At 40.5% G+C, this 15,052-nt stretch overlaps 1 protein-coding gene across 3 annotated transcripts in view; it reads left to right on the top strand.

Annotated features, from left to right (window-relative positions):
- Window positions 1–224: 224 nt before the first annotated feature.
- OSBPL8 (oxysterol binding protein like 8) overlaps window positions 225–15,052 on the top strand; it is a 179,404-nt gene continuing 164,576 nt past the window's right edge. For 2 of the 3 annotated variants that reach the window (XM_055118098.1, XM_055118097.1), the window contains exon 1: window positions 225–359. The gene's annotated coding sequence lies outside the window, so the exon portion shown is untranslated. The remainder of the gene's footprint in view (window positions 360–15,052) is intronic. The other variant, XM_055118100.1, reaches the window with a different exon arrangement.

Here is a 15,052-nt window from a genome sequence, read left to right as displayed (position 1 = left end):
AGCGGCGGCGACGCGGCCGATGACAACATTAGGTCGCGACGCGCTCCGGGCCGGGCGGTGCTGCTAGCGGCAGCCCGAGAGGCTGCGGTGTTCGCTTTGGCCGCGGCGGCAGCGACCGCGGGAGCCGGCGGGCTTGAGGGAAGGTGGGGGCCCGCCCAGGCCCGTGAACTGCCGGGCGGGAGTTTCCGCCCCCCTCGCGGGCCGCCGCCGCCGGCGCTCGGAGCCAGCGCCCAGAGTCCCCGCGCGCCGCAGCTGCCGCCGGCCCCCGCAGCCGAGGGAAGTTGAGGTCCGCCCGGACGCGTGCGGGGCTCGGGAGGACCCGGCCCCCCGCGCCCCGCCTCTCCGGGGGCTCCGCACCGGTGAGTGTCGAGCGGCGCTCCCGAGTTGGGGGGCGGCGAGTCCCGGCCGCACCCCTCCCCGCCGCCGCTCCGCCCGGTCCCGCGTTCCGCGCTCGGGGCGGCCGGGGGCCGAGGAGTTCCTCCTTCCCTCGTCGTGGCCCCCCGATTTGGGGGGAGGAGGGGGGCGCGGGGTGTCTCGGGGCCCGCCGGCGCGGCGTCTGCATCCTGACAAAAGCCGCGGCAGGGGCGGGGGAGGGGGGCGGTGCGAGGCTTTTTCGGCGTCCCGAGTGCCTCGTCTTCCCCCGAAGTTTGACTGCGCGGTCGGCGGGGGTCCGCGGGGAGCCCCCCCCCCCCGCCCCGCGCCGGGGGAGGGGGTGCGGCTGGGTGGGGGAGGGAGCCGGCGCTTTGTCGCCTGGCGCGGTTGGGGCGAGGCGCGGGGTCTTCCTGTGACAGCCCGGGAGGAGGCTCCGCCGCGCGCCCCGCCGGCCGCACCCGCCCTTCGCGGAGCCCGGCGGCTCGGCGGTGCCGGCCCTCCCCTCCGCCTCAGTTCCTGTGGCCTCCTTCGGCCGCCGGAGGAAGGCGAAGCCTCGCCTCCCCTCGTGCGCTCGGGTTGGGTTTCCGAGCCCGGTATCAGCAGTAGAATCGGGTTCCCGGGCTTCGCGGGGAAGCGCCGGGCCGGGGACCCTGGGGGACTGTCGCTCGGGCAGAGCCACAGTCCCCGCCGATGGTCCGTTCCCAGAAGTCGTGTTAACTGCACTGGTTCTCTCGGAGAGACGTCGCGGTGGCCCAGCGTAGCCTAATTTCATTTTATCGAAACGTTGGCTCAACTGATAGGTATCTGGGGCTCTCCTCACTGATGAGGCAGATGGGAGAACTTACCTGATGAGACTGGCACGTTTGTGAAGTTTTTTGCCTTCTGATGCTGACTTAGAGGACTTGTGAGTAATAGAATGCCCTCTGCCTGGCCGAGTTACTTGTTTTCATTAACTCCTCCACATATTTAGCCTCAAACTAGCGCTTCTTTAGGTCTTTTCAAGTAATGATTTAATGCAGTTTTGTCTCCTTTAAGAATGCAGGGAGAGTAACAATTGTGGAGGAACACGGGTGAATTACTTACTACGTTTTCTCCATCCCCTCCACCGTCGTGTAGACCAATAACGAGAAACTGGGGTCAGTTTGGATGCTTGCTAGAACCTCCTTTGCAGTGAAATTGTTAAGAAACGTTAGTTTCGTAAAACAGTTTGAGGAAGAAGAATAAAGTCAAGCTATTTGTTGTTTATTAGAAGTTCTGGGACCGGAGTGATAGTACAGGGGTAGGGCGTTTGCTTTGCAGGAGGCTGACCTGGGTTTGGTCCCCCTGCACCCCATTTGGCTCCGCCCCCTGCCAGGAGTGATCAGTCCCAGAGCACAGAGCACGAGCACTGAGCCTGAACACTGCCTGGTGTACTAATAGGACTACAGGAATAGTAGCTCAGAGGACTGAGTGTGTGAGGCCTGGATTTTATCCCCACACAGCATTGTCCCCTGAGCACTGAGCTGGAAAGGAGCTTCTGAGCACTCCCGGGTATTCTCCCCTCCCTGCAAATAATTTGTTATCCCTTTTTTGATAACAAGGTAAAAATGAGCATATGCCTGTTCAGAGTGCTGGGAAAGGGAATAGATGAAACCTAAGAACTACCTTTTAGGTCTTTAATTATGGAGATTAAGGTTGTGTTCAAATTCCATGTGAACCGTTGGAGCCACAATACATTGTACGCAGGTGCTTAGAAATGACCGATTCATTAAAATTAGTCCAGGGTTTCTGTCTCTTTCATTGGATATTGTATCACTGATCTGTGAAAAGATGCTGCTGTTTATTAAAAGTGTTAAAAGCAATCAAATATGTTCCTTGCAACATTTATGGCATCTTAAATTGTACCTAGTGTGAGTGTTCATTTTTGAATAGAAAACCTTAAACTTTACTTTGGGGATGAATATACATTTTTGTCTAATGAAGTTATGCTTATGTGTGCTTTGCTTTAAAAATTGAAATAATCAATGTACAAAATGTGCACTATAAAAGTGTTCTTGATTTTTTGAGGGGAGCACACCTGATACTTAGGAGCTACTCCTGGCCAGGCTCTGTGCTTGGGGGTTCACTCCTGGCAGTTCTTGGGGAGCATGTGGTGCCAAAGATCGAACCAGAGTTGTATGCAAGACATGTGCTCAGTTTCTCTCTCTGGCCAGGATCTGTTTGAAGAACAAGTGCACTCAATTTTTTAAAACAAAAAAAAGTTTGTATTGTTTTTCTGGGCCATACCTGGCAATGCTTAGGGGTAATTGCTGCTTCTGCACTCAAGAATTATTCCTGGTGGGTACTTGGGGGTTCACACAGGATGCCCAAGATGAAATCCAGGTTGACTGCATAAACAAGGCAATATCTACTGTACTGTTGCTTCTGCCCCAAATGCACTCTAAACTTTAGTGCTTTTAGTATATTTCAACTTGCTTTGGCTTATAAACAATCCATGAGGAGCAGGTTACTTGTGTGAATGGCAGAAGAAAGGATAGTAACATATAGTATCAGTTTTGATATTATTTTGAAAACATTTTGTACAATACCTGAAATATTTGAATATAATATACAAAGTTGAACATGTTTATATTCGAACTTTGGGTTAAAAGTAAAAGATATAGTTTCTGTCTCATTATAAATATGACTTTCAAATCCAGTGTGAATGAAAAGGCCTCAGTTGTTCTTTATGAAGGTGATTCAGTTCATGGAAACTGTTGGCTTGATTGGAGCAGTTGTGGCTAAGGTATGGTCATTTCCATGTGGGAAAGACATACCTTTCAACTAATGTGAAGATTTCATGTCAATATGTGGGATCCCATATATCTGGACTTAGATCTATCCTTCTCTTGTCTTGGTCCCCATGCTCTCATGCCTACTGAAAGGCATGACTTGAAAGTGTAGTCTGGGATAAAAGAAATTTTTCTCCTTGAAAAGTGTTTTGAGTTTGCAAGTGAAAAAGGACTTTCTTCAGAAACCTTACAGGAAATGAATCTCTGTTCTGGAAAGTCTTTGTCTCTTATGCCCTGTGTTATTATTATTTTTTGTATCATATTTCCAAACAACCTGATTGCTCTGTCATGGCAAGGACCATGTTTATTTTACTCATCTGTGAGTCTCCAAATGCTTCATAATTACTGAATGAAAAAAAATGTAATTCATGTCTTATGAATGGAGAACAAAGTGATGTGTGAGATTTTATCAATTCAGATAAAAGCCAGTGACGCAGTATTGGAAGTATGTTGCTAGGAGAGCAGAAAACTCTTTAATCTGGGAAACCTTTTAGGAAAAAGTGGTTCTTTAGTTAGGTTTTGCCTAAAGATTATCTGAAAATAAGTAGAGGTTCTAAGGGTGATAGATACCTTAAAGCAATGCATGTCTGATTAAGGTGAGTTTCTGGGGTAATGTTATGAAGATCTTCTCCCCTCACAGTTATCTTTCCAGATAAAAAGATCAATTTACCTTATAAGATTAAGTATGTGAGTTTTGAAAGTGGCAATGTATAGTGAAAGCAAGGACACTGAACCAGTGATCAGAAATTTTGGATGGAATTTTGATTGTATCTTATGTAAGTAAGTGTGCTTGGGCAAATCAGTGGCCCTTAGTTTAGGTAAAAGGAGGCCAATGGTATTAAACTCACATGGTTGTTGGGAGAATAAAGTTATGTAATTTATATCAGTGTACTTGCCTCAGAATCTAACACAGAACCTCAACAATCATTACATTATTAAGATATTTCCTGTTTAGAGCTTTAAGAAGTATTTGAGGGGCTGAAGGTATAGTACAGAGGGTAGGGCACTTACCTTGCGTGCTGCTGACCTGGATTCAATCCCTTCCAATCACCATGGTTTCCCCAAGTCTGCCAGGGGTAATTTTTGAGCGCAGAGCCAGGAGTAAGCCCTGAGCACAACGGGGTGTGGCCCCGAAACAAACAAACAAACAAAAAAGAACTATTAAAAATATTTAACAAATATCTATTTGACTTTTAGATGTTTAGTTTTCTATTACATGTAATGTTTTCTGATAAATTGAAGTTTTATTTTATTACTTTATTAAAAACATCCTTTGGGGGTGTCCCATACCCAGAGCTACTCCGGGTTCTGTTCCCAGTGCTGTGAGACTGTGGCTCTTTGGACTGGACCTATGCGACCAGCTGGTTGTACTGTGTCTGTGATGCCTGTATTACTTCTTAAAGCCATAGATTTTAGCTTCTTAAACTGTGGGCCATGAGCCCATTTGTGGTCCAAAAACAGTGTGAGAGTTGAAAAAACTTGGGCAACAAGTAAAAGGTTTCTGGCGACCCATTACCAAAAATTAATTAAAAATTAAATGTGTAAAGAATCCAAGGTGTTTCTGAACTGCTAGTGGAAAAAAGTTTAAGAAGCCCTATTTCAGACCCACAAAATGCTAATACCTTAAAGCTTTATTTATTTATTTATTTATTTATTTATTTATTTATTTATTTATTTATTTATTTATTTATTTATTCATTGCTTTTTGGGTCACACCTGGCGATGCACAGGGGTTACTCCTGGCTCTGCACTCAGGAATTACCCCTGGCGGTGCTCAGGGGACCATATGGGATGCTGGAAATCGAACCCAGGTCGGCTGCGTGCAAGGCAAATAAATGCCCTACCTGCTGTGCTATTATTGCTCCAGCCCCAATACCTTAAAACTTTAAAGAAAGAAATATGTGGTACTGAAAATCTGAGTCATTAGGCTTTTTTTTTTTTTTTAACAGTACTTGTTTTTGAAGAAATTGCCTAGTCCTATCAAGGCAAGATAGATGTATCTTTTCACTATTGGAAAGAAGTGGGATTTTCCTGTTATTATAAGAACAGTTACCAAAAATACCTTCTGTTTTAAAAAAGTCAATCTGAGAGTAAACCTTGAAGAATTGCTACTTGATGTGTTTTATTCTAGGACTGATTTTTTTTTTTTTGAGCCTGCTGTAATAGACTTCTGATGATTCCTTATCTAAGCTTTTTGCTCCAGCAGCTGTTTTTTCTTTTGTGAATCTCATCTCAAATTTTTATTATGCTTTGTGAACTCTTTGTACTGTTTATGATCTGCAGAGCAGTCTCTGCTTTGGAAGACTTTTATTAAAAGTATTTGGAAGGGAATTTTATCATAAAAAGACATAAAGAAGCCATTTATGCACTTTCTTCCATATTCACAAGGAACTGAAAGAGGAAATGGTTTTAAAGCTTGAAGACTCTTTATAAAGATACAAAGAAACTTTCTGATAGTTATTAAAACTTTGATATAGAGGCAGATTGTTATAATTCCTGAAGGTGTTTTAATAGTCGTAGGCTGGTTATAATAATAGTTCATGTGTTGACTGCAGTGTTCCAGGTATTGCTTTAGGAGTACTTGACATGTTATCGCATTTAATGCTCACAATAACCCCATATAACAGTTTTCTTGTTCTTTTTAAACTTAAGGAACTGAGAGATTGTTAGTAGGTAGTAAAGCCAGGATTTGAACTAAATCTGAGTCCTAGGAAGGCTAAGCGTAGATGGTGGAGTTTACTAAAAGGATTTAATTTTGAGGTTTCATCTGACCTTTGACTTCATAGCTTGGCCTTTTAACCACAGCATTATATTGCTGTCTATAATTTCGTTGCAGTTGACTTTCCGAGCCTATTTTGAGTGTATGATTTGATGTGAATATACTTGGTGATGCTATAAAGCTTTGAATTGGCTTTGCCTACTTTAAAAGCATTTCGAATAAGCATTTAAGATTAACTTACAGTTAGGGAGAAAAAAATCAATGATAACAACAGCAACAACAAAACAAAAGAATCCCACAAAGTCTATTTCAATAAAGTGTTGGGTATGTCACAATTTATTGAATATGGTACTCAAAAGAGTAACAGCTGAGGACTGCAGAGATAGCTCAGTGGGCTGCACACGTGGAAGGCCTGGGACCCAGCCCAGCACAGAGCCAGGGGTGGTGCCCCTCCCACCTGCCACTTCTAGTACTGCAGGGTGTGGCCCCCAAACAAACAAACAAACAAAAAACCCCCCAAGAGTAACAATTGTTTACTCTTGTGATCTTGTGGCTAGCTGGGAGCTGTGACTCACTGCTGCTCCTGGCGTCATGAGAGTTTCTTACCACATATTATCGCTAGTCTGGAAAACACAATAGACTTTCTATTGAATGTGTATCACTAGCACCACTGTAAAGTTGAAAAAGTCATAGTTGAATCATCCTAAGTCAGACCAGTATTGGTTAAGTGGAGAGGAGGGTGAAGGACTTAAAAATAATAAACTTTTGTACTATCTTCCTAGCCCCTGACTATAATATTCCATTCTGTCTTGGGGTCTGTAATTTAGGAATAAAGGCTGTGCACCAAATAGGAATATTCACAGGGGCCTATAATTTTAATGAGGAATTGAACTTACTGAGAATTTAGTGTTTTTTTTTTTTTTAAACTAGTAATGCCTTAACTATAAGCATGGATTGCACGGAGGTGGTAGTTGAGGTCTTACAGATATTCATACCAGTAGATGCTGACATGGGGCCATTAGGAGGTTCAGTGGATGCTTATTCTAATCTACTCATCAGGCATGCTTTTAAGACTCTAAAGGATCAGTGGGTAAACTGCAGAGACCTGTCAGGACCCAGAGGATGGTCTCTAGGTCTCTAATCAGACCAATCATGAGACTTCTGCGTACATTAAAATATTCCTTTCTGTCAAGATACCATCATAAGAATGTACAACAGAGGACCAGAGAGAGAACAGGTGAGATGCTTGCCTTGCACGTAATCAATCCTGGTTCAATTCCTGACACCCCTGAGTATTGCCAGGAGTGACCCCTGAGCACAGAGTCAACCACACCCACCATTAAAACTGCCAAAATACAAAACAAAACAAAAAATTTGAAGCAGAGGGAAACTATTAATGCTTTTTAAAATTTTTTTTGGCTTTTTGGGTCACACCTGGCGATGCACAGGGGTTATTCCTGGCTTTGCACTCAGGAATTACCTCTGGTTGTGCTCAGGGGACCGTATGGGATGCTGGGGATCAAACCTGGGTAGGTCTTGTGCAAGGCAAACACCCTACCGCTGTGCTATTGCTCCAGCCCCAAAACTATTAATGCTTTTCTATAAAAGTTCCAAATGTTCCCTAAGAAGTAGAATTGCTCAACTTGGCACCATGGACATTTGGGACTGGATAGCGGCATCCTTGTCTTGTTCCTTAATTATCCAACAGCAAAATGTTGCTAGAGAGACACTGAGGGGCCAAATCATTTTCAGTAGAGAATTATTGACTTAAAAATATGGAGTTAACCTGAAAAAGTAAGTTTCAATAGAAAGAAGCTATTTTTTATTATAGGGCTTTCTCTGTTCTTAGGAGATGGGGGGAAGGTTTGTTTACATATATGGCACAAAGGAAGCTCTGTTATATTTCTAAATAGACTTATTTTTATTGAATGTTCATTCACACTTCTCTTAACTTATTAAGTTTAGACAACTCCTGAATTTTCTCTTTTCTTTTCCTGAATTAGTAGTTGAATTTTTATTGCCAGTATGAATTCTCCCCACAACTTAGCTGTAATGTTGATAGATTTTCTCAAAATGATGAAAAACTGTATAATTTTGATATTAAAACTATGTTTTGAGTCAGGTAGTATGCTCAGATTGTGATTTCTTTCCATCAGGTCCTATTAAGCAACTTCTGAGCCACTTAAAAAAAAGTAACATCAGAGTCCAGTGGATTTTGTTTTAATCAATTACTCAAACTTAGCTGTTTATTATTTTGTTTCCTCTTGGTATTTCTAACTGTTCCCTTTTTCTGCAATGTATACATCTTTATATTTTCTCAAGATTTCTTGTATGCCTATCCTCAGATTTAGCTTGATATCTACTGTGTTCTCTATCTGGAGTTCCCTGTGATTTTTGCTTCGATTTGGAATTTTTCTTTTCTTTTCTTCTGGGGGGCGGGGTGTTGCGGGGGCACCCCTGGCAGTGCTCAGGGGTTGTTCCTGACTCTGCATTCAAGAATCACTCCTGTTGGCACAGAGGACTATATGGGATGCAGGGGATTGAACCCCCGTCTGCCACAGGCAAGGCAAGAACCATACCTACAGTGCTATTGTTCTGGCCACTAGAATAGATCTCTTCTTCCTGTAAGTTCTTTCCACTACCCCCTTGAATTACATTCATTCTATTATAGATTTTTTTCCCCTTTAATTTTATTTTCCAATTTTGGAGTATATCTTTAAGTGACTTCTTAAAAAACGCGTATAGAAGAGGGAAGTTTTTGAATTCTTCCATGTACAAAAAATACCTTCCTTCTGTTTTTGTACCTGAGTTTGGGTGGAGTACACTATTGTAGGTTGTGAACAATTTTCCTTCAGTACTCGGAAAAAATCGCTCTGTTGTCGTTTAGGAGTCAGATAATGAATGAGAAGACAGTTACCCTTTTAAAGTGATTTGTTCTTTATTTTATTTGAATAGATTTTAGAATCCTCTCTATTGTATACCTTTCTAATACAAAGTCATATTGAGGCTTACAGTGGGAAGTTTGGGCCACTTCTGTGAAGCTCAGGAGTTATTCCTGGCAGTGCTAGGGGAACGCTATAAGGTACCAGGGGTTGAACATGGGTCAGCTCCTTGGAAGGTAAGCATCATACCCCTAAATTATCTTTCTGGTCCATATAGATTGCTTCTGTTTTTTTTATTTGTTCTAGCAACTCAGTTGCCCTGGCAATCTGAATCCCACTCTTCAACTCGACTCATTCTTTATCTCTTCTATGAGATAACTTCTTTGATACTTCTCCCCTCACTTTGCCTGCTAGTTCATTAGTAGGCAGATGTTTATTTTCTCAATGATGCCTTTTGTTTCTTCTATACTTAGAACTTTTGTGTTCATTTTCTCTGTGTCATGGGATTTTTTTTCCCCTTCAGTCTTAGGGAGGCGTTTATTTTAAATTAAAAAAATTCTCATAATGCTGTCTTTAGTCTCAGAAAATTTAGATTTTAAATTTTTTTTTTAATTTTTATTTACCCTCTGGTGAGGTTTTTTTTAATAATAATCCATTTTTATGCTTACTTTTATTTATTAAAATCTTGATCCTTATTTGTTTATTTTGCTTCAGCAAGTTGATGGAGTTCCTTGGTCTGATTCTCATCTTATTCCTAACACATTTTCTCTTTTAAATACTTTCATTGAGTAGGAATTCTGATCAGAGCACTCTGGTCAGAACAGTATGAGGTAAGAACTGTCTCTTGCCAGGCATTATCTTAGGGTAACAAGGATGGAAAATAGCTTCTAGACTATGGCACTCCAGTGCCAGATCAGAAGGGTTTATGATGTGGTGCCATATTCCCACTTAGCTTTCCCTAGACAGCCTATTCACTTTTCTTTAGAGAAAGTATTTTTGCCCCTGGGGTAAATGTCAGTTGCTTAGGGAACTCCTGGGAGGGGAAATAAGGGATGAGAAATGTAATTGTCTTGTAGCAAGCCAGATAATGTTTTTTTTTTTTAAATAATGAAAGAATTTTAATAAAATTTGTTGATTAACCCCAGCATTCTATCAATATTAATATTATGGCTTAAATGATTACACTATGGCTAAAATATCTTTGGAATATTTTGTTTGTAAATAACAATCAACTTAATCCCAGAATATTTCATCAATCATCCATGAGTAACCTAGTGTTTGAAAGAAAAGGATCAAATTTCTTCCTTAAGATGGAGACAAAGTGATTGCACAAAACCAGAAAAAAGCTCATATAACCTTCTTTTTGGTGGTTTCTTCCTTGTCTTACAGAATGTCTTAAAATATGTAGCTAATTTTCTCAGAGCCAATCATGTGGATTTCATAATTTAGCAAACATTAAATCACATAAAACTGGGTCTAAACCTAGGCTTATTCCTACTATTACCATACTAGTGACAAGAAAAATCATCCTGAAAATGTTCCCTGACTTCCTTTGAATGTTCTTAAAGTCTTCTTAATGTCCTCTGTGCCCTATCTCCCAGCCCTCAAGAGGACCCTCTGCCCCTGCTAGCTGGGTAACCTCAGTTCTATGCCAGAATCCGACGGTTTGCTTCCATTGGCCATTGTATACTCCTTATTGTCTCTATACCACACATGATGGAGACCATCCAGCAATTGCTCTTCTCCTCTTTCATTTTTTGCCTAACATTACATCCTTCATTTCCATCCAAGTTGTACCAAAAGGTCGGATTTCCTCTTCCCTCATAGCTGAGCACTGTTCCACAGTGTTCATACACACCGTTTCTTCATTCATCTGCTCTTGGGCATTTGAGTTATTTCCCAGTCTTGACTGTTGTTCAATAGAGCTGCCATGAACATAGGTGTACACGAATCTTCTGTTTAATGTTGTTGTGTCCCAAGGCTGGATCTCTAGGAGAAAAACATCGGGGTCCTCTGTGAACTGCAAGAGGGGGCGACAAGCCAGATAATGTTTTATTCTCTTATTTTTCGCCTGATATTTATTCCAACACTTTACTGTATCATTTAATATGCAGTCATACTTCCCTAAGTTTCTGGCAGACATCCTCATAAATCTCACATTGTTTTTATTAGATTTTTATTATTTTTCTTTTCTTTTTCACACCTTTTTCGTGGGTTTTATTTTCATTTTGGGGACACACCTGGTGTTGCTCAGGACTGACTCCTGGCTTTCTGCTTAGGAATTATACCTGACAGGGCTTGGGGGGGCCATCTGGGGCACCAGAAATCATACTCTGGCAGACGTATTCATAAATCTCACATCATATATCTTTGAGGAATTTGCTAACTTGCTTCTCTACATCTATCCTCAGCTTTAATTTCTTTGCTGTAAGGATTTTATTTGTTTCCTCTGTGTATGTTGTTATCTCCATTACAACTCCAAAATAATTGGCGGGAGAATTTATATTTGGTCTCTTGTCATTTGTTGAAGTACTTTACTAGCTTCTTGAACAGAAGATACAAAACTTAAGGAATTTCTTTATAACATTTTAATTTATCCGTAGAAATTATGATTATGATATTGTTAAACTGTTTGTTTCTTTACTATTTATCTGTATAGTTGTTTATTTTTCTGACTGTCCAAAACTTTACTTTTTGAATTCTTGTTTGTTTTTGTTTCTTTTCTGGTTGTTATTCACTCTAACTTTGCACATGTCATTTTGATTCCCTTGCTATTTCTAGTTTGCTACTTGGAAACATCATGAGATCATTTAGAGTTGAATTTAAAAGAGAGACTTTGCTCCAGAGAGTGTCAGCTTTAAGCCCATGGGGCTGTGACATTTTGGTTACTCAGAGTAAGTTCTTGCTTATTTTCTGTTTCTTAACTGTGTTTAGATAGCAAGATGTTATTATTTAGTCTTAATTGTTGCAGTTACTTTGGTTCAGTAGTTATTAACATTTTTATTACTTTTCTTCCTTTTAAATTAAAAAAAAATTTTGTATCACACCCGGTATTTGGTATTTGATATGCCAAAAACAGTAACAAGTTTCACAATGGAGATGTTACTGGTGCCCGCTCAAGCAAATCGATGAGCAATGGGATGACAGTGACAGTGATCATACCCGCTGGCGTGGTGCTCAGGGGTACATGTGGCAGGGATGGGGGGACCATTTACAATTAAGCACCCTACCTGCTACATGATCTCTCTTGCCCCAGTCTTTTACCTTATTTTGTTATTTTGTTTTGAGGCCACTCTTGGTGGTGCTTGAGGGGCCATATATGCCCAGAAATGAAACTCCTTATACGAAGCACACACTCCAGTTGCTCTCTCCCTGGCCCTACCTTATTGTCTTTGGGTACTGGAAATGTTGAACTTTTCTAGTTAAGTTAAGCTAAGCTAGTTCACTGAATATCTGAATATCTTAATTTTAATATCCAGTTAAGCTAAGCTAGTTCACTGAATATCTTAATTTTCTTCTTATACTTTCCTTTTATATTAAAAATTTTCTCAGAATTGTTTAAAACTTTTTTTAGCCAATTCTCTTTTTTATTTCCCACTCATTTTCTGAATCTTCAGGTTTCATTTTGACTGATGGTAAAATTATTGTGGGCAAATAAATTGACTTATTTCTTATCTCCTTTCTATGATTTTGCCGCATTTCCCCCTTAATCTTGAGCCTTCTTTTGTAAGAATCTGTAGTTCTTTCTTTTTCCTTTTCTTTTTTTACATCTAGAGTTTTATCTCCTGGATTGTGTGTATCTTTTAATGATTGGAGTATAGGTCTTTTTCTGTTTGAAGTTTCTGCCATCCAGGTTTTGAAAATGCTGGCAGCTTTGAACTTGAAATCCTCTCAGAGGGGCTAGTTTGGGAAGGTTTAAATCCCAGATTATATATGACATTGTAGGGCCTACATAATACTTATTTGAAATTTAAAATATCTTAGAAAATCAGTTAGTTCTTGTGCTGTTTTTTTTTATTTGTCCAGTGTAAAGGAACTCAGAATTACAAATATTTGCTAATGCTATTGATATCTATTTACTGATTTGTGAACTTTGGCTATATTCTGTGAAACTCTTCATTTTAGATTCCAGATATTTGATTAGCTAATGATATTTCTCTTGCTTTCCCTCATGTATGTTAACTATTTCCTTCAGATGTCTTGTGATTAATTTCCGTCTTCAGAGGTTATTATGGTAGTCTTTGTTTTTGGGCCACACAGAACAGCGGTGTTTTACTCTTGACTCTGTGTTCAGGGGTCACTGCTGGTGGGGCCTGAGGCACCATATGAGGTGCCTGGGATTGAATCTAGGTTGGCTGCAGGCAGGCAAGTGCCCTGCCCTCTGTATTACTTCCCCAGTCCTGTTATAGTATTCTTTGTTGCTTCCATTGTGCTTATAGTTTTGGTACTTTTACTTTGTCCTGAAATTTAAAAGAATATTTTAGCATGATATAAATTTGATTTAAAAAAGTTATAGTTCACTATATTTTTTAAAAGTTATGGTTGGGGATTATAGAGATAGTACAGGGATTAAGGAATTTGTTTTATTTGTCACTGACCTGGTATTGATCCCTGGCTCTTCATTGTTCCCCTAGGGATCACCAGGACTGAATTCTGGGCCCAGAGCTGGAATAACTCCTGAGCCCTAGATTCCCCTCCACAAAAAAGAAGTTGTTTATGATTAGGATTAAGAATTAAAAATAATGAACAGTACCCCCTTCATTATTGAGGAATAATTTCTGTGGAAAAACAGATTAAGTGATTGATTGCCTAACATTTATTAGCATTTTAACTAACAAGATTTTGTTTATTTTGGATTTTTGGGGGACTTTTTAATTCACAGTAGTAGTTATTAGCCTAAGTTGAAGTTAATCAGAGATATATTTTGTGACATAAGGCAAATTAGGATTTTAATTTTCCTGAATGCCTTTTGGGTATTCACTGAGGGTTTTCCTTATTATCATATTGATCAATTTCCATGAAAATAAATTTTCAGTGTAAGAGTTATCTGCTTTAATGGGGCCTGAGCGATACTACAGGAGGGAGGGTGCATGCCTTGCATATGACCAACCTGGGATTGATCCCTGCATCCCAGGTGGCTCCCCCATGCCCCAGCAGGAGCAATCGCTGAGTGCTGAGCCAGGAGTAAGCACCACTGAGTACAGCCCCAGAAGCGGAAAAAATAAAAAAAAAGAAGAAAAAAAGAAAAAGAAAAAAATGATCTGCTTACTTCCTCATTTCTGGTGTCTTTAAAAAAAATCATGACCATTAAATGACGCTGCTTAGAGAGCAGGACAGTGGCGTGGCTTAGGTGACCCCTATCAATGCTCAGCTTGGCAGTGTGACCAAGTTTGGTACTTGGATCTGGCAGTGCTCTGAGCCATGCAGTGCTGGGGATTGGAATCACACTCCAGAATCTGCTAGGCATGCCCTCTTGAGTTATCACCCAGCCCTATAGGTCATACATAAAATTGTGTTGATGTTTTATAGATCCTCTTTAAATTGACTAGCTGGTTTAATTCTGCATCTTGTTTACTTACCTGATGAATTAGAGATATTGAGTACTAGGAATGTATATCTAGAATTCAAAACCCTAATGTTTCTCGGCCAGACTTCTGCACCTAATCATTTTTCTTTCATGCCTAAGGTAGAAACCATTCTTAGTATCAAAAAATGAAGAAGTGCTTGGGGGTTGAATAATAAAACCAGTCATAAAATTCCTTGAGGATGTCTTGAATAAACTTTAGATCTTGCATTTCAAGTTTTGATTCGAGTAAGAACTCTTAACTGAAGTATAGATATGACATGAATTTTCCTTATAGGAAACTGGGTAGTTTTTTTGGTTTATTAGAATCAGTTATTATAGTAATTGAGAAACACATTGACTTTTTCTGGTGTTTTAGTTTAAAACAAGGCTCATGTTTACTTTAGAAGATTAACTTTCTAGAAAATAGTAAAAATGTTTACAGAATTTGATAGTTTAAATTAAAATAGGGACTGGAGTGATAGCATAGCAGGTAGGGCATTCTCCTTGCACGTGTCCGACCCGGATTTGATTCCTTTGTCCCTCTCGGAGAGCCTGACAAGCTACAGAGAGTGTCTTGCCTGCATGGCAGAGCCTGGCAAGCTAGTTGTGGTGTATTCGATATGCCAAAAACAGTAACAGCCAGTCTCACAATGGAGACATTACTGGTGCCTGCTCGAGCAAATCGATGAGCAAGGGATGACAG

The sequence above is a fragment of the Sorex araneus genome, chromosome 10 (assembly GCF_027595985.1).
Source record: "Sorex araneus isolate mSorAra2 chromosome 10, mSorAra2.pri, whole genome shotgun sequence".
In the NCBI taxonomy this organism is placed as follows: domain Eukaryota; kingdom Metazoa; phylum Chordata; class Mammalia; order Eulipotyphla; family Soricidae; genus Sorex; species Sorex araneus.
Note: the sequence above shows the minus strand (reverse complement) of the source record. Positions and strands in the feature narration are given on the sequence as shown.